A 25902-nucleotide genomic window follows, 5' to 3' on the forward strand; every position below is an offset into this window, starting at 1 on the left:
GATTCTGTGAAGTATTTTGCATGCAGTTTGATTGTTGTTCGTGAATTCTTTACCTACCCTTATGTCTTCAGGATTTCTACCTACTTTGTCTTCCAACAAATTTAGTGTTTCTGTTTTAATATTTAGGTCTTTTATCCATTTAGATGTTAGTTTAGTACATGGTAATAGGCATAGGTCTAGTTTTAGTTTTCAGCATATGGAAAGCCATTTTTTCTAGCACCATTTATTGAAAAGACTGTCTTCCAGTGTACATGTTTGGCCCCTTTATCAAAGATAAAGTGGCTGAGTGTGTTTGTAGTTGTAGTTGGATCTTCTAACCTATTCCATTGATCTTCTCCTCTGTTTTTATTCCAGTACCATGCTGATTTTATTACAGTAGCTTTGTATCATAACTTCAAGTCAGGGATTGTGATGCCTCCTGTCTTGCCTTTGTTGCTTAGAATTGCCTTTACTATTCTGGATCTTTCCTGGTGCCAGATGAATTTTAGGAGTGATTTCCCTAGATCTGTGAGTTATGCTAGTGATATTTTTATTGGGTATGTTTATATATCTATATAACAATTTTGGGAGAATGGTCATTTTTACAATGTTTATTCTTCTTATCCATGAACAAAGGATGTCTTTCCATTTTCTGAGATCCTCTTCGATTTCTTTTTCAGGATATTATAATTTTCCTTGAATAAATCTTTTGCTTCTTTTATGAGAGTAATTCCTAAGTATTTCATTTTCTTGAATGCTATTGTGAAGGTCATGGCTTCTCTTATTTCTTTCTCAGTGGTTTTGTTGTTAGTGTATAGGAATGCTATTGATTTTTGAATGTTGACTTTGTATCCAGCTACATTTATTTATTTATTATACCTGAATTTATTTATTATACCTAGTTTTTCAATGAAGTTTTGGGGGTCTTCTATGTACAGTATCATGTCATCTGCAAATAATGATAATTTAACTTCTTCCTATCCTTACTCCTTTTATGTCCCTCTTTTCTCTAATTGCTCTGGCTTATAATTCCAGCACTATATTGAACAGAAGTGGTGATAATAGACATCCTTGTGTTTTTCCTGATGTTAGGGTAAAGGCTTTCGGTTTTTGGCTGTTTAATATGATGCTGACTGTTGGGTTATCATAGATAGATTTTATCATATTGAGGTAAAGACCATCTATTCCAATTTTCTGTGTGGTTCTTATCATGAATGAATGTTGGACCTTATCAAAAGCTTTTTCTGCATCTATAGAAATGATCATGAGGTTCTTATTTTTGGCTCTATTGATATGCATATGTTGAACCATCCCTGCTTTCCAGGGGTGAATCCCACTTGGTCATGGTGTGCAATCTTCTTGATGATTTGCTACATCCTGTTTGCCAAAATTTTATTGAGAATTTTTGCATCTAAATTCATTAGGGAGATTGGTCTGTAATTCTCTTTTTTGATTGGGTCTTACTCAGGTTTTCATATTAGAGTAGTGTTTGCTTCCAGGAATGAGTTAGGGAGAATTGTTTCCCTTTCAATTTCACTGAAGAATTTGAGAAGGGTCGACAATAAATCTTCTTTAAATTTCTTGTAGAATCCTGCAGTGAATCCATCTGGACCTGGGCTTTTCTTTGTTGGTAGGGATTTAATAGCATTTTCAATTTCATTAATTGAAATTGGGTTATTCAGGAGATTTACATCTTCTTGACCCAGTTTTGGTAATTCATATGTTTCTAGGAATCTATCCATTTCTTCTGTGTTATCAAGCCTATGAGAGCAGAGGTTTTCAAAACAGGTATTGATGATTTTCTATATTTCCACAGGGTCTGCATGATTTCAGCCTTTTCATTCCTTATTGCATTCATTTGAGTTTTTTCTTTGCTTTTTTTTTTAAATAAGATTGGTTAGAAGCCTGTCGATTTTATTTATTCAAAGAACCAACTTTTTGATTCATTGGTTCTTTGTATTGTTTTCTTAGTCTTTATTACATTGATTTCTCCTCTGACCTTTATAATTTCCTCTCTTTTGGCTTTGATTTGACTTGCTCTTTTTTCCCCTACATGTTTGAGGTGTAGTATCAGGTTGTTTATTTGTGTTCATTCTGTTTTCCTGATGTGGGAACTCACTGCAATAAATTTTCCTCTGAGGGCTGCTTTCACTACATCCCACAGGTTCCAGTAAGAAGTATTTGTATTTTCATTTGCCTGTAAATATTGTTTAACTTTCTTCTTTACTTTTCTCTGACCCACTGATTGCTCGGGAATGTATTATTCAATTACCATGCCTATGTGGAGTTTTTGCAGTCTCTTTTGTCATTAATTTCTAGTTTTATGGTGCTGTGATCTGATAACATGCATGGGATAATTTCAATTATTTTGCATTTATTTAAGCATGTTCTGTTTGCTAGTATATGGTCTATTTTAGAGAATGTTCCATGTGCTGCTGAGAAAAATGTGTATTATGATGTCGTTGGGTGGAACACTCTGTATACACCTACATTTGTTCACAGGTGTGATTCAGTACTGCTATTTCTTTGGTGACATTCTCTCCTTGATTTGTCCCTTTGTGTCAATGGTGTGTTAAGGTCCCCTGTTATAATTCTATTATTGATTATTTCATTTCTCATTTCTGTTAATATTTGTTTTGCATAGCTGGGTGCTCCCAAATTTGGTGTATATGTATTTAAGATTGTTATCTCTTCCTCTTGAAGTTTCCCCCTACCTAGTATGTAGTGGCCTTCTTTATCTCTTTGCATCATTCTTGATTTGAAGTTCACATTGTCTGCAAACAGAATAGCTACTCCTGCTTTTTTGGGGGTTCCTGTTGCATGAAGTATTGTTTTCCATCCTTTGACTTTCAGTCTATGAGCTACCTTTTGAGTTAGATGAGTTTCCTGTATGTAGCATATGGTTGGATGTTGTTTCTTGACCCATTCTGCCAGTCTGTTTCTTTTAATTGATTGAGGCTATTAATATTAATGATTATATATATATATATATATATATATATATATATATGGGTTTACTTTTGACATGTTTTCTTTCTGCTGTTGATTTTTTATGTTTCCACTCTGTTTAATTATTTGTCTTGCTTAGTAATTTTTTTTCCATGTCTGTCTACAATATCCTTCAGTATTCTTTGCAGGGTTGATTTGGTGGTCATGAAGTTCTTCAGCTGTTCTTTTTCATGGAAGTATCTTATTTCTGCATCCATTTTGAAGGACAATTTTGAAGGGTACATCAGTCTGGATTGGAAGTCATTTTCCTTTAGGTTCTGAAATTCTTCACTCCATGCTCTTCTTGACTTCATTGTTTGTGTTGAGAAGTCTGCTTTGATTCTGATAGACTTTCCTTTACAGGTGATCTGTCTCTTTTCTCTAGCAGTTTTTAATACTCTGTTCTTATGTTGGATTTCTGGAATGTTGATTATTATATGTCTGGGTATAGTTTCATTTTGGTTATGGTTATTTAGAGTTCTATATGCTTCACTGATCTGTATGTCAGTTTCCATTCTCCTGTTTGGGAAATTTTCATCTATTATTTCTGTAAATAGATTCTTGATATGGTTTGTGTTGTCATCTTCCTTTTTGGTTATACCTTTCAATCTTATGTTGTTTTTCTTTACATCATCTTGCAGTTCTTAAATCATTATTTCCTGGTTCCTTGTTATTTTTAAAAGATTTTTCCTTTTCTGTTCACTAGCTGCAATCATGTCTTCAAGGTCTGAAATTCTATCTTCACTTTCATTGAGATAGTTTTGCAAACTCTTGATGGAATTTTTTATTTCCTGTATATCTCTTTGAATCTGCCTCATGTGTTCTGTTTGCTTCTTATATTCTTCATTCTGTGTTTCCATCTTTTTGCATTATTCCTCTAATTTTTTAACTATGTCTTCTCTAGATGTGTTCAGCATTTCTTTCATTACCTTCATCATTTCTTCTTTTACCTGGGAGACTATTTCTGATTTGGGTTCTTTTATAGCTTCCCAGAGTTGTTTCTTTACTTCAGTTGATATCATTTCAGGAGTTTCAGGTGTATGGCTTATATTTTTTCTGTGTCCATGTCTCCTAGGCTTACTTGGGTTGAACTGGAAGTTTAAGATTGCATTTTGCTCTTTTGTTTTGACATTTTTCTATATTTCAGGGTTTCCAGTGATGTTTCAAGGCTTCCACCATGAGCTGAGAATCACCTGGCCCAATTTTGGCTCCTGGAGCACACAACAGGCAACAACTAGCAGCTTGGATTTTGCTGGGCATGGGCCAGTTAGGCCCACGGGGACTCCCATGTGACCTCCTGTGATTTTAGATGTGGTGTTTGGTCTTACAGTTTGGGAGCAAAGTCGCAAGGCCTCCCTGTTTGCTGGGTAACCACCAGCCCAAGTTCTGGGCCAGGGACTCAATTTGGGTCCCTGCCAGCTGCTTGGAGTTCACTGGGCGTGGCCCAGTTAGGCCCACTGGGACCTCCCCAGCATCCTTGAGTGATTTCAGACATGGGATGTGGTCTTACTGCCTGGGGAGTGAAGTTCCAATGCTTCCCCGTGTGCTGGGTTTCAATCCACACATGCTTTGTGCCCATAACTCAGTTCGGGCCCCTACCAGCTGCCCTTCCTCATAATTTAAATGCCACTTGTACTTCATTCTCTCTAAACTATTTATTTGTGCCTCTTGAGTTGTTCTGTTTTCTAGTCATCCACGGAAATCTGATAGTGAGTTGAAAACACACGAAGACACAGGTATATGAGTCTTACATTTGTGCTTTGTTTTTGTAATATTTTGCAACATGAAGCTTTTCACACATAGTGTCAAAAAATGCCATTCTCTGAACATCTGAAGGACAGTTACACAAGTCCTTCCTTCTCTACCCCATGTCTTTCTCCACCTCTCACCAGCACTGTTACAGAATGACCACACGACAGGTTTCCCAACCTCAAGTTTAGTCTTTTCTTTCTCCACCAGATCAGGTAATGAATCTTATTACAAACATAATGGAAATGGGAAATAATCTGAGATTGACAGGAGTGGTGTCTGAAAGCTGTAATATAAAAATCAGTCTTAAAATTTGTCAAAAGTCTTCTGGAAACAAAGCGTGTCATGGTGAGAATTAATATGATGTATGACATGCAAATCTTCAACACTGCCTTAAACCTATCCTTCTACACTCAATTCCCAGCTGAGGATTTAGATCAGTGGCTTAAGTACCTGCCTTGGAAGTGCAAGGTTGTGAGTTTGATCCCTGATACCCTCCCCCTGCAAAAATTCCTTATATACTCATTTTTTTTCTCTCTTTTCCTTCCTGATCTCTTTTTCTCTCCCCTTTCTATCTGTGTCTTCCTCTGTCCTAACATTGTTTCAAGTGTCCTCAAAGGATAAGGATTAGCCAGTTATTGACTTTTAGATTTTCTCTTCAAACAGTGACAAAACTTCATTGGATTCATAAATAGGACCAAATGAAAATCACAGAGACATTATGTCAACAAGTCAAAAGACATATTTTGGCATGGTTGCTATTCTTAGATAATTGTATTCCAGAGCCCAGTCATTTCAAATCGGTATTAGAGATATAAAAAAAGAAAATTCAAGAAACTAGGTAAATTTATAAATACCAGACATAAAATATCCTAGATTATTTGTTGATTACTTTTATTCTTTTCAGGTTTGTTGAGATTTTCTTGTTGTGGACACTTTTCTGAGTGTGTGTATGTGTGTGTGTGTGTGTGTGTGTGTTTATCAGTCCATGAGAAAACTAAGACTAAAAGTAATACACATTTTGTAAACAACAGAGGTTGAAAAATTAGACCATTTCTGGAGTACATTGTTATTTCTATTAAAACTTTACTGAGTAGAAAAAGAGTTGGCAAAATTTTTTAGGAAAAAACTGGATTTGTGGGTCATAGATTCTGTTAAAACTACTCTGCCACTGTAGCATGAAAACATCCATAGGTGACACATAAATAGATGCATGTGACTGTGTTCCTATTAACATTATAAGGCTGCAAGCTAGACATGGCCCATGGGCTGTACTTTGCTGCTGATGTAGATGGTAAATTATTATTTTAAAAATATTTACTTAGATATTTATGTTATATAATTTCTGGCTGCCTCTTCAGATTCCCTTGGCAGCCATCTTTGTCCTGGTTTCTCTACGGGAATGTGCCCTCTCTGGACCTATCTCTGACCAACCTAAACCTCCTGGTTGCTGCTTGAGTTCAGCCAAACAGGAGCCACTGTAAGAAATCAGAGGGCAGGAAGAGAATGAGAAAAAGATATGTATTTTCCTAGCTGTATCAAAGCTAGATTAACACAGGTCACATATGTCCTTCTACTATAAGATCACAGTTCTCCTGCTCTGGTGACCTTCTCTCACAAAACTGTAACTGAGTTCTTGGGGTTCTACTTTCTGTTTCTGTACCTTTTTATTCCTATAAAGTGGTACTGAAGACATTCTGATATTGAGTCCCCGCACATGTTCCCTGCTTGTTTTTCTTGAGGAAAATAATCCCTACTCCCAAGTGAACAAGTAGTCCTTTTAGAGTATTGTCCCAAATTATTTCATTTGAAAGTACCACCTGTTTCCTACCAGGAACTTTGGTTGATTTAGTGTGCTATTTTTTTAATAACTTTAAAACTTTATAATACCAAGATGCTATTATGTGTTCTGACACAGAGGTCAGTCAATATAAAAAGCACTATTTTATTTTATCTGACACCAAAATAAAGCACTTAACTCTGGTCATCAGAGTTTTCCTTCTATATTTTCTCATGTTTATTCCCACCAAATGGTGTGCATATTCAACAACAGACCAGAAAACTCTCAGGTGCTTAAACTACTGACCAGCTCATGTTGGCTCCTATCTATCATAGCCTGCTGTATGTAATTCAAAATCAAAAGTAACGTTAAAACATTAAATAAGTGTAAGAAAATCCAGTGTTTAGGTCTTTTCCCCTAAAATAATTGATTTGATATGCAGAGCTTACAAATTGTTTCAAAATAAAATTGTTGGCCTGCTGATGCAATGGGATCTTAAGCATGTTTCATCTGTTCACTGGGAAATTCAAAACTGTAGCACAAGCATCAAATTTTTGAGTGTGGAATCAAGGATTTGTGATAACCTGAGTTCTGCCTGCTGCTCCAACCTCAAATCACACCATGCTGCCCTCCCTGCCTTGCCCTCAGTGAGTTGTGTCCTTGTAGACTTGCAAAGAGCATACATTGTACTGTTTATGCATAGTGACTCCTGGAGTTGTGCAGTGCAGTGACCCTGTGTGGTGGCTTCATATCTTCACCCTTAACTTTACTGTACCCTCTACTAGTACTATCCCCTGCACACACCCTCACAAACACACACTGTGCATGCCCACACCCGAAGAGTTTTCATGCTTTCACATCATATGAAGTGCCCCTTCTCCCTTTACCCCTCCTGGACCTCTTCACCAGACTAACTCTTCAATATTTGATCCTGGGTTCACATACCCTGTATTGCCCTAGGCAACCTCTCCTAAGCATCTTACCCTTAACTTTTCACTTCTGCAAGCCTCTCCCAGTATATCTCACACTGGTCTATGATATCTTTTGATATTTTTCTTTACCACTAGACGATAAGAATATGAAGGGCAAAGATGATTTCTTTTTCATCTTCCATCTGTTTGGTTTGATAAACCCAATTAATTTAAATGCTTTGCAGCATAGCTTTTCTGAAAGTTATAATACAAGCAGCTAAAGTCATTCCTCAAAATGTATGAAACTGTCAAAAGGCTCTAAGCATTCTTTCATTTTCCACTGTCAGCATAGATGTCTCACATCAAATCCCCAGGTTTTCCTAAGGCTGCCTCTAATAGAAAATGTCTTCTTGGGTTTTTCCAAGCCTAGGTTAAGCTCCGAGCTCAAGATTTTCTCTATATTCAACAAAATTACTTCTTTCTTTATAGTCTTTGTAGCAAATTCTTCAGCACAGCTCTCTGACAGCAGATATGATGATCTAGTCTAGCTAGTATTGAAGATGGTGTAGTAAACTATTTAAGGTACTATACAGACAAGCAGTTCTACTACTTATATAATGGTTGATACATTGTGTCAATCTGAGAAGTTTAGCAGTTTAACTAAAGGACTCAGCAGGGAGCCAGGGACTTTATTTTATAACCATCCCCATCCTGTGCAAGAGAAGGCCACATAGATGGTGTGGGCAAATATCCTGCATACAATAAAGGGAAGAAAGGAGACTTGATCCCTCCCCTGTTGCCCTTGTTGCTTTTGCTGTCTTCCACTGCCCTGCCTGGGAGTCAGCTGATTAGGGACTGAAACCTCCCCAAACTGTGAGCTTAATAAACTTTGTCTTCCTTAATTTTGGGGTCTGGTAATTTTGTCCCAACAATGAAAAGTAACCAAAACTAATTATAATTATTTTTTTAAAAACCTTTATAATGAGGGCTAGGGATTTATCTCAGGGGCATAAGTGCCTGCCTGTCAAGAATGAGGTCACGAGTTCCATCCCCAGTACCAAAAAAAAAAAACCAAAAAAAACTTTTATAATGCACATAAGAATTTGCACATCAGTAATTTCATAGTTGTTCTTGCTTAAAAGGAACTAAAATTAGGAAAATTAGTTCATTTAATTAAAAACTGTTCATTTTAAGTAACATACAAATGTAGTTCAAATTGAAAAGGAGAAATCCTCAAATATGATTGTCAGTCTATGTATCAACTTATTAAGGCTGTTATACTTGGTTATTTAATCAAACAACAGTCTAATTGTTACTATGAAGGCATTTATAGTTATGGTTAGTATCTATATCTCTTACATTTAAATAAAGTATATTGCTTTCTCTAATTTGCTTGGGACTGACTCAGTCAATTAATAGTCACAAAACCAGAAGCAAGACTTCTCTAACAAGAAATTCCTGCTGTGCACCATAGCATTGGCTCCTGTCAAAGTATTCCCACTCTGCCCTTCCAGACGGCCTCCCACAGAGATAGTAGACTTGTCAAGTGGGGTTCCACTGTCACCAAAGCTGATTCTTTGCGTACATAGATAGATAATACCAAACAGATTTACTACTGGTTCAACTTCTCTGACCATAAGTGAGACCTCGAATTACTGACGTTTCCCTTGAGAATTTGATGGTCTGAAATAATTACCTAAAAACTCTACTTTGCTGGTAATGTTAGAATTACAACTTCCCTTTATCATTTAGAAGTACTCTTACAAGAAAAATTTGAAATATTAGCACTCACACCTTGATAAGATGCTCTTGCTCCTTTCTTGTTTTTACCCTCTCTATTTGTGTCACTTGGTGAATGTCACATCCCTGCCAAATGTGTCAAGTGGGATAGCAGCAGTAATTTATTTCAGTAGACATATGTAATCGGAGTCAGGAAAACAGTGCCAGTACATGATATTCATATGTGCTGTCAAAATAAAAATGCTGCTTAGAATTCTGGGATTCAAAATATTACACAGCACAAAATCTCTGCATCAGAATCATCTGCCGTTTGCCTTAAAACAGAGTTTCTTAGACTATCTTATAATGTTCTACTACATTATAGTTCTACTACATCAGAATATCTTAGGGAAGCATGGATTTTTACATTATATCTAACTTCACTAATTTTGAAAAACAATGCTTTCAAAAGTTCCCTGAAAAACCTACAGAAGGGCTGAGCATGTATCTTAGGGATATTATAGTATATTATATTTGGGCAATCACCGCACAAAACTTGTTTTCACGCTTTATGAATGAAGAAACTGAGAGATACAGAAGCATAGTGACTTTCCTAAAGAGCTCTAATCCCAGGAAATACCTCAGAATTATAACTCTTACTTGTGACTGTTAGAAAGAACAAGTTGATGAAGAGGTTTGCAGCATCTTCCTCTCCAGTCACACAAAGTAGCCAGGACGTTCAGAGTCGGCAGTAGCAGCACTGTCCCCATAGAGAAAAACGTCCCCATGTCATGCTTAGCCGAGGACATTCCAGGGGACCACTTTTTATTCTGCAGGCCAAGCACAGGGTACCCTTCTTCCTCCCTCATGCACTTCAGCTCAGTTACTTCCAGGCAGTCACACACTAACTGTTGGGATAAAAGCAAATGTCACTAAGTCCCACTGTCCTAAGCATGCATTTTTAAAAGACAACTATTAAGTTTTTTTATTGATACATTGTAGGTGTACAGAGTGATCACATTCATCACGGGGAATTTTTACCTGTACATGGTATATATTAATTCACCCCCATATGCACCTCTCCTTTCAACTTCACTTCTGATCCTTAGAAACCCAAGATTTGTTTCCATTTTCCCTTTTATTCTTTTTTCCTTTCCCTTCTTTTCCCCCCCTTCCTCCTTTGTTCCCCTCCCATGTGAACATTTTCTTCTCATTTCCCAATTTATTATACATTGTGCTCATTAATTAAGATTTTAGCTACTCACACCAGAGAAATAGTGCAACATTTAACATGTATGCCTGATTTATTTCATGAAATAAATGCATGGCCTTGAGATGCATCCATTTACCTATAAGCGCCTTGTCTATCCATTCTTATGGAAGAGTAGTACTCCACCATACAACATATTCTTTATCCATTCATGGCCATTTGGACTCAAGATTTACCTGCTATAAATTGTGCTGCTATGATCATAGGCATACATATGATATATTGTAAACCCAAATATTGAGTTCATTCACCCAAGTATTGTAATTCCTCTTTTTAGTCTTCCTCACAATCCAAAAAGTTATATTTGTAATCCCATTGAGACATTATTGGAATTCCAGTCATCAATTCCAATCTACCACCACCAGTGCAATCTACAGTGAGAGTAAAACCGCAAAGGTGTATTCCAAGTTAAGGGCAACCAAGGGATCCTGGTCCAATCCTTGTGAAGACAGGTGGACAAAGGCCACAATCCTAGGCCTCTTCCAGCATTTATTATCTTGTGCAGAAAGGGGGGTGGTGTTGTTCAGGGATGAGTGATAGTGAGGATGTTGGGGATTACTGAGTAACTTGAGCTAGCTGGCCAGGAACAAGAATGGCATCTCTGTAACTTGCAGAAATAAAGATATGCAGAAGGATCAATTTACATAACCCAATTAAGGTAACAGCGGAATTGTTATGGGGGACTATCGCTTTGGTTTGTGATATGCAAACTCTTGTGCCCTGGGGAGTCATAGCCTCTTATCTTGAGGTTCCTACCCAGTTGACATTCCTGGAGCTGTTTGCTCTCACATCTCACCAGCTCAATCCTGTATGTGGAGAGCACCATGCAAGGGAACAGAACTGTCTGATGGCTATTGATTTTGCATATTAGCACCTGGGCTAGCCTTATTTGCAATGCCCAGAGCCAACTGAAGAGAAGGAAATACCCTGCCATCCTTTTATATCAGTATAAGAAAATGAGTCTCCAAGTACTCGAAGTCACAGTAATTGTTCTGGATTCAAAGGGAGTCACTAGAGTTGTCTCCCACAATAATGCTATGATAGGATGCTTTTAATTCTTTCAGGAAAATACTAAGAATGGAAATAGCTGGTTCAAATGGAATCTCTTGTTTTAATTTTTTGAGGAATCTCCACAGAACATTAAATAGAAACCCTAAATCTATTGGAAGACAGAATACGTAAAACCCTTGAAGATATATATAAAAGGCAAATGCTTTATGACTAAAAACTGATAGCACAGGAAAGAATACAAAGAATTGACAAATAGGATCTCAACTTATTAAAGAGCTTTTGCACAACAAAAGAAATCACCAATAGAATGAAGAGACAACCCACATTAGAGTGGGGAAAAAATTTTGTCAGCTGGTCCTTAGATATTCCTCTAGAATATATAAAGAACTAAAAAAATAGACCTCTTAAATATAAATACCCAATTCAAAATGGGCATCTGAAATGAATACACATGTCTCAGATGAAGAAATGCAAATGGCAAATAAATATATGAAAAAAATGTTCAATATCACTTATTCAAGAGATCAAATGAACACTTAGACTTTATCATCTCATTCGGAAAGAATGGCTCATATCAGGAAAACCAACAAATAACAAATACTTGCAGGGCTGTGGGGGAAGCAATCCTTCTCCACTGTGGTGAGAGTACAGACTGGTACAACCACTGTAGAAGGCAAGTATTAAGACTGACCCAAGTGTTTTTATGTTTTTTCACAAGATCATATTGCCAACTGTGTACTTACCTGGAGTACTAAAGTGGACAGGAGGAGAGGAAACTAGAACTGTTTATTATACTAGAGTCCAATTAGCAATTGGATTTGGAATTACTTTCTAAAATTTGAGAGTGAACAAATGGTGTAAATGACACTACACTTCAGAAGACACCATAGGAATCGCTCGTTCATGACAACCTGAAGGACATGCTTTTATGCCGGTGGTCTAGTTAACCACAGTATTTCTTAGAAACTCTATGCAGGGGCTGGGGATTTAGCTCAGCAGCATAAGCACCTACCTTGCAAGCAGGCAGTTGTGAGTTCGATCCCTGGTACTGGTAAAAAGGAAAAAGACAAAAAGAAAAAAGAAACTCTATGCAGCCAAATGTCTTAAGCTGCAGCCTAACCATTCTCCAAAGTCACATGGTAAGGGAAATTAGCACTAAATTTTGTTTTATAAGGCTCAGGCCACACTATGTTGAAAAAGAAAAGAAAGGAAAAAAATAAATGACTCTAACCGTATCCCGTGCCTCATCTCCATGGCCTCACTCCTGTTATCTATCAAGTAGGTTTTAAAATAGTCCACGTTTTTCAGTGCTACAAAATCAACAGTACTGGAAAGTTGGCAGGTACACTTGTTTAAACAAAGCTCCCAAGTTTTCTGCTGGCAAGTGTTTCCAGAGTTCTTGGAGCACAATTCTTTGGATAGGATATTTGCCAACATGCATAGCAACAGGGGGAAAAAATGTGTTTTCCTTTGACACAGTGGAGACACTAAAATACTTCAGATGCAGTGCTGGATATTCAGCTCACAGGCTTATATTGGCTTCAGATCAAGAAATCAACAATAATAAAACTCTGTCTGTCCAAGACTCCAGTGGGTTCAGAGCAGAATAGGTTTGCTTATCAAATTGGCAACTTGTCCTCCAGAACCATCTCTATACAGTTCGGCTCAGTGAGTTTAGTTCTCCCTTCTGTATCAATTCTCTGGTCTCCCAAATGTCCCATTCCCAGCTAATTCTGCTTGAAAGCGAGCCTAAATATGTTGAATACTTAATGATGAAGGCAGAATAAGTGAACCTTTACTCTTCACCCATTAGTCCTAAGTCACTGATTTTCACTAATCTTAAAACAAGCTTTCCAAAATTGAAATTTGGGACCACTTGGAAAGCACATTACTGATTTTATAATCTGTTCTCCACCAGTTGAACTGATTCATATTTTTTGACATTGAATTTACTCCCTTAGCTATTCAATTAAATTTGACATTTGTACTGAAATCCCACAAAAGAACACTCGTCTCTTGTCTCTCACCCTGAACTAAATAAAAATAAGCAAATAGAAAATAAAAATAAGAACAGTATCTAAAGAGGAGAAATATAGGCATACCAACAAAAGATCCCACAGACAAATTTTTAAATCTCAAAGAAAGCCACAATATTTCCGAATTAGAAATAGACTGCTAGATTGTAATCTAGTGAAAATTAAGAGTTTCAAGATTTCCCTTAAAAATTATTATATTAGATATTACTAAAAGCTACTTTAAATCATTTCTTCTGGCAGTTACTTGCCAGTGAAAAATGTGTCATGGACTAAGAGTTACTCCTTTTGCATGAAATGGCCTCATCTTGAGGTCCACCGTATGCCTCTGTTGTCCCTTTGCTCCATCTCCCCTGATACAAATCCTTGGTCATTTAGTACTTTTGAAAGATTTTTTATAAGTTTTCAAACAAAGAAATCTTAGTTTAGAATAGGTGCTTTCACAGAAGAGGATTGTGTCTCACAAGATTCATCAGTTTCAGGGGAGAAAAAAAATCATTCAATATTTTCTTTCTCTTTACATGTAGCTTCAAAAAAAGAAGAAAAGAGGAAAAAAGAAGCCACATTGGTCAGACTCTAAGTTTTCCACTTCCCAAAGGTGTCTGAAGAAATAAATGTGTCTAAAACACAGATTGTATCAGATGGATTCAAGTTAAAATAATTGCTTTATTTCCTGCTCAGAAGGTGTTAAAAACTGACACTTTTGATTTAATAATGATTATATGTTGTCACTGCCTTTCATTAGCTATGCGACTTGGATCAATTTGCTAAAATCTCTGGCCTTTGCTTCCTCAAAAGTAAAAGTAGAAGAATTCATAGATATTCTTGGGAAAATTAAATAAGATAATGTCTCTCAAGAGCAAAAAATAGAAAAGAACAGGTCTACCACAAAAGAAACATGATGAAAATAGCTACACATTTTGAAAAAAATGTATTTGGCTAAAACTCTGACATCACCATATTTTTTGTTTTCATTTTCTTATGTTTCATATGTCATAGGGAACCTAGAAAACACACATAAACAAAATAATGAGAATAATCCAATCACTTTTGGAATCACCTTCCAGAAATAATTACTATGGAGGATTTAATTAAATCCTTCAGACTTCATCACAAAACACCAAGGTGACATTAGATTGCTCCTCAAATGTTTCATTTCCACTTTTAGGAGTATCTACCTGCTCTCTTTCATAAAAAATGAATAAAGGCTATGAGAAATTGATTTTCAGGAGATAAATCAGAAGAAAAGGTCCTGAGAAGAGCTGGGAGGAAATGAACTTTTTGTTTGCTTGTTTTCACAAATGAAGAAACATTGTAAATTCCAGGCAGGATATTGTTTTCTGCCAGATCATCTTTGGAAGAAGCAATACTGCAAAGCAATAGTTCTTTCCAAAAATATAACAGGCCCTAGAGGATCCTTACTAGGTGAGTTTCAGTAAATATGATGAATCAATATTGTTTTTATTAACTCCTGATGACTGAACTGGAAAATCTTGATAAAGCAATAATATTTTTTATAAGTTGCCTTCTTTTTCCCTTCATCAGCAGATAATTTGTGAAAGATCTGTTTACAAGATACACACTATTATCAGAAGATTGAAGCAATTATTTTTAAAATATTTTTCATAATATCTATTTGATAGCAATCTAATGTGTTGTTTCATTATATTTGGAATATTAATAGCATGACTAACATTTTTCAGTACTCTGTTTATGCGTGAGTTCTATAAAGCCCATTTTAAAGATAATGAAACATCAGAGAAATTAAGTAACTTGCCCAATATCCACAGGTGGTGAGATAAATGACTGAAGTGGCACTTAAATGAGGATAGGGTTACTGCAGTCCACATCACTCACAGCAACATGGCACATCTTACACTTGTATGCACACATAAGCTCCTGTACACTCCCATACCACCACACACGACAATCAGACCAAGGGACAGTGCACACAATTACAGAAACACCCATCCACATACAGAAATATGCTTTGCATGGAACACTATAGGTTCGTAATATCATCAGATACTTTAGTAGTACCTGTATGACACAGTCAACAATTTTAATATGTTATTTAATATGTTATTTAAATGTATTGATAGTCAAGTTCCTTTACATATGTGTACATATTACATCTATGTACTGAGAAAAAAAAACAGACACCTGTGGGTTATAAATATACTCTGAAAAGATTCCTAGAGGATCTATGGTCTTCAGAATATGGCTTACGCACCAGCAGAGATCATATCAGCCAGGGAGAACCAAAAAGGATGTCATGACTGTCCCTCGCTCACCCCTGTGAGCCAGCCAATGCACAGCCTGGAAGAGAAGGAACATGCCCCCTCTACCCGCACCATAAGCAACCGGCTAATTTGGAACACAAGATGAGATAATAACAACTGAGGTAAAGAGTGCTTGTTTACTGACTTTGCAAGCCTAAATGCTGGTAGTCTGAGCAACCATTTAGAGGATAACAATATGCAATGTAGTAGCTACTGTGGATTTGCTACTGCCATCACTATTTTGCTTCATTGTATTGTTCTGTTTTATGCCTTTTAAAATAAAAAAAATTGCAAAAGAATTTGAAGGAAATTATGACAACTGAAGCCTCCAGTAACCTGAGTGAGAATGCAGCCCCCAGCTGAAGGGGGAGGAAGAAAAATGAGGAAGCTAAAAGAAGACACCAGACTGTTTGAATTACTAGAAGCCAAATCTTTCTCTTTTCTTTCTTTATTGCAAAACATCCCTGGGGAAATAGATACAATGAAAGCCAAAAAGGAATTTTTAGAACCGTGTGAAGTCCACTTCAGCTTTCTTATGTGTCCTTCCTCACTTGAATGCCTATTGCCTTGAGATGAGAAAGCTTATTAATAAAAGGAGACAGTGGCAAGGCGAAAGGATTCATGCTTACCGAGTATCCACTAAGGACCAGGCATTTGCCAAGGTGTTTTTACATATTGCCCCTTCCCATCTGCCTTCTAAAGGTGATACTGTTCTCATCTTTAAGCTAAAGAAACTGAAACCCAGAACAACTAAATAACTGGACTGAATTACTTTATCTCTTAAATGTCAGATATCAGTTCAATTCCAAAGTCTTTATACTACACTACAAAATGAAGAAGTAGGTTCTGAACGTCTCCAATTTTACACCCATGGCAAGAATTTTTTGTAGGGAGTACCAGGAATAGAACTCAGAACCATGTGCTTGTCAGGCAGGTGCTTGCGTTGCTGACTTACATTCTCAGCCTAGGAGATTTATTTTTAACTATCCAGATTATTAATATCCAAGATGCAAGTCTCATCCTTTAGGTAAGATGATAATTTATAATTTTGAATGCCAGATAAATTCCAAAACTATTTTCCAGGCCACTTCTTGGAGTAAAAGTGGTTTCACAAAATGATACTAAAATTACGGTTTTTTGTTTGTTTGTTTGTTTGTTTTGAGGCACAAATTCTCCCTTGCTTTCCTTTTACAGAGTTGTGTACATATCAAGGGTTACTGTGTTAAATATACTGTGATTGGCTGTCATGGTTTATGTAAGTGGCCCCCAAGCCTCATGAATTATAGGCTCGACCAAATCTAGCATTTGTGATTGGTTCGTTGTCTAGCATCCGATTGGTGGTGTAAGTGCTACATCCACCTAGGGGTGGAGCCAGCATGTGATATAACAGTGGGAAGAAAGTGTGTCTCTCTTTCCCTAGTTTGCTTCTTGCTGTTTGCAGTGGCCATGAATGGCTGCCCCACCACGTCACACTGCCTTGGAGCCAACTGAGTGTGGACTGAAACCTCCAAAAACTGTAAGAAATAAACTTTTCCTTCCCTAACTTTGGGCATCAGGTATTTTGTCTCAGCGATAAGTAAAAAGTAACTAGGACAGCTGCCTTGTTGCAATCCTGGCTGAATGTTTTCCTTTTCTTTCACTCCATTTCACTGTGACAATGTCTTTGATTCTCTCTATATAACATTCATACAGGTGCCCATGTGTCCAGCACCCACAAAAGCATTCTTCACTGCTATGTCTTCAGAAGCTACCACGTCATCATTCTCCCATCCTCCATCACCACCAGTAATACCTTCTGTCTTTGCTGAGTGGCAAAAAACTTACCTTGATGACATAGTAATACTGAAAGTCCAATTAACCAATTAATGGAAGAAAATAAAAAAGCAATCTTTGCTCATTCACACTGTATACCCTTGGGGCTTGGTCCAGAGAAACATCCTAGTGACAGATCTCAGAAACTCTAAACTTCCTCAACACCAACTCACTGCTCTTGAACCAAGTTTCCTATAGTTATCAGCCTGTTTTAGGTTCTGGCCTTTCTCAAGAGAATTTTCATTCCCTATAAAGATTAGCTTCAGACGTATGAGAACCTAAGAGAAAACTCAAGTATGATCCTCCCTGGGAAATATATAATATAAGACATGCAACATATAATATATACATATGGGAAAAATATAATTTGTACATTGAAAATTAGTCCAAGGTAAGTGTGTTCCATGTTCATGAGTTTCCTCCTGCAGACATACAATTGGGTATTCTGATTCATAACTGGCAAAGGTATCTTTTCATTAATTCATGTACTCATTCAACAAATATGGTTTGAGGGCTCATTTTGTGTGAGCCACAATAGGAAGAAATATGTTCTATTATTGCTGTTCCTTTGCACTTCATGACAAAGTGATGTGATGAATTCTTTAAAAATATTTTGGAGCAACTTAAGAAAAACAATTGAGCATCAAGATTTCTTCCCAATAAATTTATATTTTCTACAGAAAGACACCTAATTATATCCAAATTGCATCAAAAGGTAAGTGAATGGACATCTTTTTTTAGTATTATATGAAACTTTAACAATACCTCAATAACAAGTTTCTTTGTGAACTTCTTAGCATGGGGTTAAAATACCAGTTTAGTTGAGAAAATGGAATCAGAAATAAGATTCTGATTTAAATGAATTAGACAGAAACCAGTAATCCTCAGGATTAAAATAAGCAATCCCCAGGGATTACGCTTGGTATTGTGCAGTGTGTCTTTATTTAGCAGAAAAGGCACTTTTTAAAGGGAAGGATAATGCAAATAAAACTTACTTTAGAATTTTTCAAAGTCATATGACTGTGAGTACACATTGTGATTCATAAAGGTGCTTAGGAAAGCGAAGAACTATGGAGTTGAAGCCTAATTAGTACCGTGATAAAACCCAGTGTAAGACACCAATTCAAAAAAAGCACCATAAATGATAAAAAAAAATTCTTCTAGCCAGTGGCTGGACACTCTTGAACTCATATTTTTCTCAATTTCAGAATTTTCCGCATATAATTGGTCTGTCTGAGTTTGGAGAAGAAAACTAAAAGGAATCTAACAAAATTTGTTTTTCTGGAATATGTCTTTCTTTACACTAGTAGTCCATGATGGGAAATTTTCATGGACTTTTATAATAGACAGTGTGTTCTCAACACCTTTTTAACAAACAACAGCCACATAAATTTGAAATGAATAGGCAGAGAGAATATGACTTTTCAACACTACTATCTAAAAATCCCAGCAGAGGAACTTCCTGGATTAAATAAAACAAATAAATCTTCATACGGAGACAACAGTTCTCTGGATTCATTTAATCTCAAACACAGGATCTCGGCATGGAATTGGAATTGGAGTTGCAGAGAAGCGAGGATCAAGAGGGGCCCATCAGGAAAGTGTGTTATTGTTGAACTGACTCCCAGAGAAACAAGAAGACTGATCTGTACGTCAGGTTCCTCTGCTGTAAGCCCTCTTATAATGACTGATTCTGATCAACTAATCCATCCGACACCACTAATGTGGAGTCAAGCACACAAGAGTACAACCAGTTTTTGCAGACTGGTGCAGTCCTCTGAGAATACAGCCCCGGATGTAAACTTTCCAAAGTCTGGCTTGGGCTTTGTCACAGAAGTACCAGACAGATCTTGTATTTAAAATGCATCTCAAATGTGAAAAGCAGGTGGTTTCCTTTTCTTGAAGCACCTGTAACAACATAGAGATTATGGATTTCAGGTTCCACTTGCTCTTGAGTAATTGTTGAAAGATAAATCCTTGAAGTAGAACTGGCCAGGAATGTATGAACTCCAGAAAGAAACGTTGGCATCTTCTTCTTGAGTTCTGTATATTAGCAGCTGTGGCATTCAGGAGCCTGGTGGATGCTTAAATTTAGAGATAAAGCAAAACAATAATTATCTTGACACTTTATCAAGGGCTATATCTAATATTATAGGCCATTGTTGGTAGAACATGTTTAAGAAACATTTCCCATATCAAAGGTTGATTGGTTTGTGGGTAGAATAACTTATTTATATACTAATATATATTAATATTTATACTTCCATAACTTATGACATAAGTATTTTAAATACATTGATATTCACAATCTCTCCCTCTTTTCTCCTTTTTATTTCCTTCGTTCTTTCACAAAGAGTAATTACAAAGTTTCAGGATAAAACTCAAGATAGATCTTACAGTACAGCAATGAAAAACACTAGGTATACTGAAGGAGCTCACATCAAGTAGGGTATTGTCAAGTAAATACATGCCTGAGATAATATTTCAGAGACTGAGATAGGGGGCTAAAGCAGGGCAGAATCAAAGCATGAAGGGAGTGTTAAGGCAGAATTTGGGAAGTCATACCACGGAAATTAAAGGAAGAGAATCCTAATTACCAATGATTCTTATGTATGAGAAGGAACAAATGGAACTCCATTGACTGCTCAAAGTATCTCACAAAGTTTAGCTGTTCGAAAATCTGGGTATAAGAACTGGAAAGGTAGTCCATGTATGAAGAGGCCAATAAAAGTCTGATTTTGGTACACCTTGAAAGACATATGAAGGTTTATTTTTTTTGCCTGCAACCATTGAGGAGCCATGTGTGAATTTTTCAAAGGAGAATGATTTGATTATTTATTGGAGATTTGTTTTATCTTGATTTTAAGGATCACTCTAAGATGACTGCATGAATAATAGATTGGAAGATAGAAAGCTGTGGTCATGAGGGCAGGTTAAAGAATATCATTCGAGGCTTTGTTGAGAATATTGTCCTAAAAGAACAAAGGAGATGCGAGGTAACAAAGAAGGCACTCAAGAATCTCAAGCAAGCAGAGTCATCCTGACTTTGTCATTATTTAATGGGAGCTGGAGAAATAATTTAAGTTACTTCCAAAGCATCCTGGGGGGAGGTCTGAAGGGGGAACTGAGAGAACAAAGAGATTCAGAGTTAACAAGCAGCACCCGGAAGAAACCTGGGGCATGAAGTACAAGAGTAATTACTTTTACAAAATAATGGGAGTTAGCCACAACTTGGGGTATAATGTTTCAAATCATGCATTCTTCTAGCAATATTTTGGTGCACTTTTTACATTAGCTCAATTTCATTTTTGACCTTAGATGTACTCTGCATGACGGGCAGATTATGCATTACAAACCCAAGACTAAAAAATGAGCAAATGAAACTTGGGGTGATTCAGAGGCATAGCCAGCATCACATAGCTGAGCAAAGGTGAGGTGAAGAGCTCACTATGGATTCCTAGTTCTGGTGCAACACAAGAATGGAACTATGAATAGAACACCCTGTAGAACTTGACTTTCCTTTGCCTGAAGAGTTCTGCATTTGGCACAATGTAAGATACCTTCAACATCGGACTCTGTTGGGATTTCTCCATGGAGTCATGTCAGCAGAGATCTAAGGCCTTATATGAGTTGCCTAAAATTATGGCCAAGCTGTTGATGTATCCAGAGCTTGAATGATCCCTTCTCTTGAGTTCTGAAGCACTGGCTATTGCTCTTAAGCTATGGCCTGAGACTGAAAAGGATGAGGCAAATACGTTGTCATCTTTTCCTTCTGTGGAAAACACAAAGGAAAACAGAGAAATTATGCCATTTCCTTCAGGTCAAGCAACAGACATTGACCTTTGGTAGTCCATTTAGAAAGCTCCAAAACAAACACACAATCATGTAAGCCAAAAGAAAAGAAGCCAAATTAGGAACATCGACTTTCTTCTTGCCTAGAAAAAGAAAATTTTTCATGGTACTCTATGCAGGGCATTAGAAGAAAAAATAGTTACTTAAAATTCAGTTATAAATTAAAGGATAAGGAATGTAATATGTGTTTAATGTGTTTTCAAATTCTGAGTGACCTGCAGTTGGAAAAAGTTCTTTAAATATTAGTTTAGCTTTTGTAAACTCCATCAAGTAATCTATATCTTCCTAGTATGCTCTTTACCTACTTGTTATAACTAAAAGAAATGTCTCCTCTCATATTATTTTATTTGGTTGACAAAAATGTATTGCATTTTTCTCTCATCTCAGAAAAGTGAAAAACACTTGCAGACCTATTTGCACAGTTAAACATAGCCCTGAAATAACTAATTCTACTTAATACATCTTCAATTTAAAAGCAAAGTTGAAAGTGATGTTGTTTAGCAAAATTACCAGCAGTCTTGGTCACAACTGACACATACTCCTTTCTCTTCATGTGCTTTTTACCTCTCAATGACCAGAACACCACACTGAGCTTGTTTCCTTCCTGACTCTTAGAATGTAAAATACACCTTCTCACAATTCTTTACTGGGTCCTTCTGCTCCTGCAATCCCTGAATTAGTTCTTCCTCTCCTCTCTTTCTTACTCACACCTCCAAACTTTTATATATTTCATCCTTTAAATAGAATCTCTGTCACAATTTCTCCAATAATTATATTATTGAACTTATTTTTAAGATCTATACTGATATAATCAACAGCTAACTTTACATGTAATAACCATCTTATATACCGCATGGCAACTCTTGCTTCTTCATGCACTCCTGTCTCCAAACTTATGTTCTCACATCTTCCTCATCTCGGCAAATGGCATAGCCATTTTTGTACAAGGGCTCACTCTTGATTCATCCCATTCTCGAGCATTCCACATCAACGCCCTCAGCACACTCTCTCTCTATTCAGAACACATTCCAAGCAATTGCTTCCTATTATCTTTATCATTTCTCACAAGGATTATATCAATCACTTGCTAACGTGCCTCTATCTTGTCTCCGTAGGTGTGTTCTCAGTGAACAATGTTTATTGTACATTAAAAAAAATTTAAATCATCAGACTCTTCTTAGAATAAAATCCAAGCTCCACATCTTGACCTACAAAGTTCTACATAACCTGCTTTCTGCTGCCTTCTCTGATCTCACTTCCTAACACCATCCTTTGCTTGCTCTGCTTTGAACATAATTCTTTTGATTGCCTGCACATCCAAGCATTTCCCACTTCAGGTCCTTTGTCCACGCTATTTATCTTCCTGGAACATTCTTCCTGCAAATGTTTACATAGCTCAAGTCTAGTCGCCTTCAAATTTTGAGCTAAAGGTAATTTCCTCAAAAAAAGCTTTCCTTTACCACCACAGACATCATTTTTCTTTATATCATATACTATAATTTTCTTGAAAATGCTATCAATACAAAAATTAGATGTATCAATTTTATTATTTTACTATTCTAGTTGGTTTTTCCTCAGCTGGAATAAATGTAAATCAGTAGTGATTGTCTTTTTGGTCACTAAGATATTCTGAATTTCTAAAAATGTTCCTTACACGTAGTAGGCAGCAAACATTTGTAAATTGATGAATTAGTCAATAAAATGAATGTGTCTACAAGATCTAATATGTTTGATAAATAAAGTTCTTTAAGTTTTGACTTGCATAAAATAAGCAGTAGGTATAAAGGGGTTTCCTACTGCTAAAGTACAAAAATTGTTGTTATCACCATTTACATTGACCTAAGACTATCATAATAAATGGAGAAGATATCTGTTCCACATAATAGCTGGATGATATCCATATCACGTGCTCTCATTATTGGCAATATTAAATTTTTTTGAAGAGTACCATATATTTATTGAGAGAATGAAAGCTTCTGTCTGAAGAGACAGAAGGGGTCCTGAGTGGGTTACCAAGGATTATTGGCAATATTATTAACAGAAATATGGAACAACTCTCTCCAAAAAACTCTGATAAGACAAATATTGATATTGCCTGATATGTCTGGAGTATCCCTTCATTCTTTAAATAAAGAATATTTCAGTGCCTACTCACGCCAAATCTGTGATCAGTACAAGTAGGCTCTTTCCCTCATGCTACTAACAGAGAAGCTTGATGTTGAAAAATAATTACCATGAGTCAGAAAAATGGTAGAAATACAGATAATTAGAGAAAACCATGGCATCCACATTTAGAGACAGGAAAATTCAGCTTACAAAGAAAATATGGCTGACTGCTGACTTACAGCTGGTTTATGGAAGATTTAAGGCTTTAATTTCAATCTCCTGTGAATTCGTTTTTGCTTAAATTATGAAACCAAATAATATACCATACATCCTGATTTTTCTAGGGCAGTACTAGCTTATCCCTGTTGCCTGCTGTTATTAAAAGCTTTCTTTTATTCTTAAATGAATCTTGGTTTGGTTAATATGCTCTTTGTCCCTCTGTGTCTGTCTGTCTCTCTTTCTATGCCTCTACTAAATCAGAACTTAAGGACCTTGACATACCCACCATACCTATTGCCTTACTAAAAATCAAGTCTTTCCACATTCATGAAAAGTGCTATATTTGAGATCATTTAATTCTAATGATAGCTGTTTGAACTAGAAATCAAGTCACTTTTGAGTGAGAATATGGGGCATATTTACCATTGTTTTCTATTTCTAAGTGTCTATATGATAAACTTGGGCCCCATCCTGGCTTCCACGTGTCATATTCCAGATTATTACATTCTTTCATACTCAAAGGACAGTTTTTTTTTTTTTTAATAGTCTTTTGGGGACAATTTATACAGTGAATTATCTATTTGGGTCCACACAACATCTCATGGAGTCTTGCCTTGGCCAGGTTTTGCTGATCGTGAAGGGGCAATTTACATTTTGGCATACAAGTCTTTTCCACCCACAGATCTCTGTAGCATCCACTAAGCAACTGGGTGACTGAGAAAGCAGTTTGGTCTACAGAGAACACACAGATTGCTTAAACTAGAAGTTCCATACTGCAGATGAAGTCATCTGAGAATGTTGGAAACTTGGAGACTTTAGGGACACTGGCTCATTGCATTTCACCTAGGAAGAGGACCACTCTGACCCCACAGGAATCTAACCATGGAGAGAAAGGCATATGGCAGTCATCGTACTCATTGCACAGGTAACCCACAGTGACTACCCCTGCTCTGCTCATTAGCTCATTGAAATGGACAATGCAAAAATATCCACTCTGATTTTTTTATGTGACTTTCTTCCAGGATGAATTATTCACATCAGAAAACCACTCCACATTCAGTAGGATACCAAATATTCATGAAACATAGGTTATTCACCTCGTCCTCAAGTGACCATCAGAATTATTTTTATCCTCACAGGAAAAGTATTATAAAATACAGAAGAGAGTCCTAGGCGTGACATGCTATAAGCAGGACCACTAAAACTTCAGGCAGCTGGCGGTACAAATGCCTGAGTCGTCATATGGGAATCTAGAGAATACCTCATAGCATCCAGTACTACAGGCTGCAATTTCAGAAAAGTGCACAACATCCAAAAGAGAAAATTATTAATTTTAATGAACTGCTCTAAATGTTTTTTTCTGAAACATATCTGGGTATAAATAATCAAGTGTATTCCAATGTACTTGTATTATTAACAAGTAGCAGGCATTTGACAAGTCCAACATTATCAATGAACAGCAGAGAAGTAGCCCCTGTGTACTTTTGCCTTGTGTGATGTAATTCAGTAATTGTAAGCAAGGAATTGGATAGAGTCCTAATTGGGTAGAATTTCAACTTTTGACACTAAGAACTGGTCTAGAAACATTTTGTAACTTGGTACATCAGTAGACATTAGAGAAAATAATAAAGAATTCAGAGTATGTTCCACTATTTTATATTTTCTTTGCCTTTAGTCTTGCTTGCTTATGCATACTCATGCATAAGAATAATATAAAGGTTACAGAACTCTAAGGGTTGATTTAAATCTTTCTGACCCTTGGGACATTTACACAAAGCAAATCCCTTCTTTTTACCCAGCTGAAATTTATGTGGTATACTTTGCAATGGGATGAGGAAATTCCTAAAAATGTTGCCATAATTATTTCACCTTGGGAAAGTAAAGGTCAAACTGAAAATGTTCAGAAGCTTGAAGTTATTACATTATAGATGTTTTTGCATTTCTCAGTAGGTACTAACTGTAAAAGTGTATTAGAATTAGTTCTCGAACTAACACAGTATCTGACTCAGCCAGGAATGAGCTCATACTGCTAATGACTTAGGAGTGAATGAATAAATCATAAAACAACCTCCTCTCCCCTCCCCACTTACTGAAGTAATCCTGGGAAAGATGGAAACAGCATAAGACTCTACTTCTGATAACTGATATGGGAAGGAAGTATAGAGCTCTGAGAAATATTTGGAGCACGAGA

This window comes from Cavia porcellus, unplaced genomic scaffold (assembly GCF_034190915.1).
Source record: "Cavia porcellus strain 051 isolate PalLab524CR breed Dunkin Hartley unplaced genomic scaffold, mCavPor4.1 scaffold_10, whole genome shotgun sequence".
Classification (NCBI taxonomy): domain Eukaryota; kingdom Metazoa; phylum Chordata; class Mammalia; order Rodentia; family Caviidae; genus Cavia; species Cavia porcellus.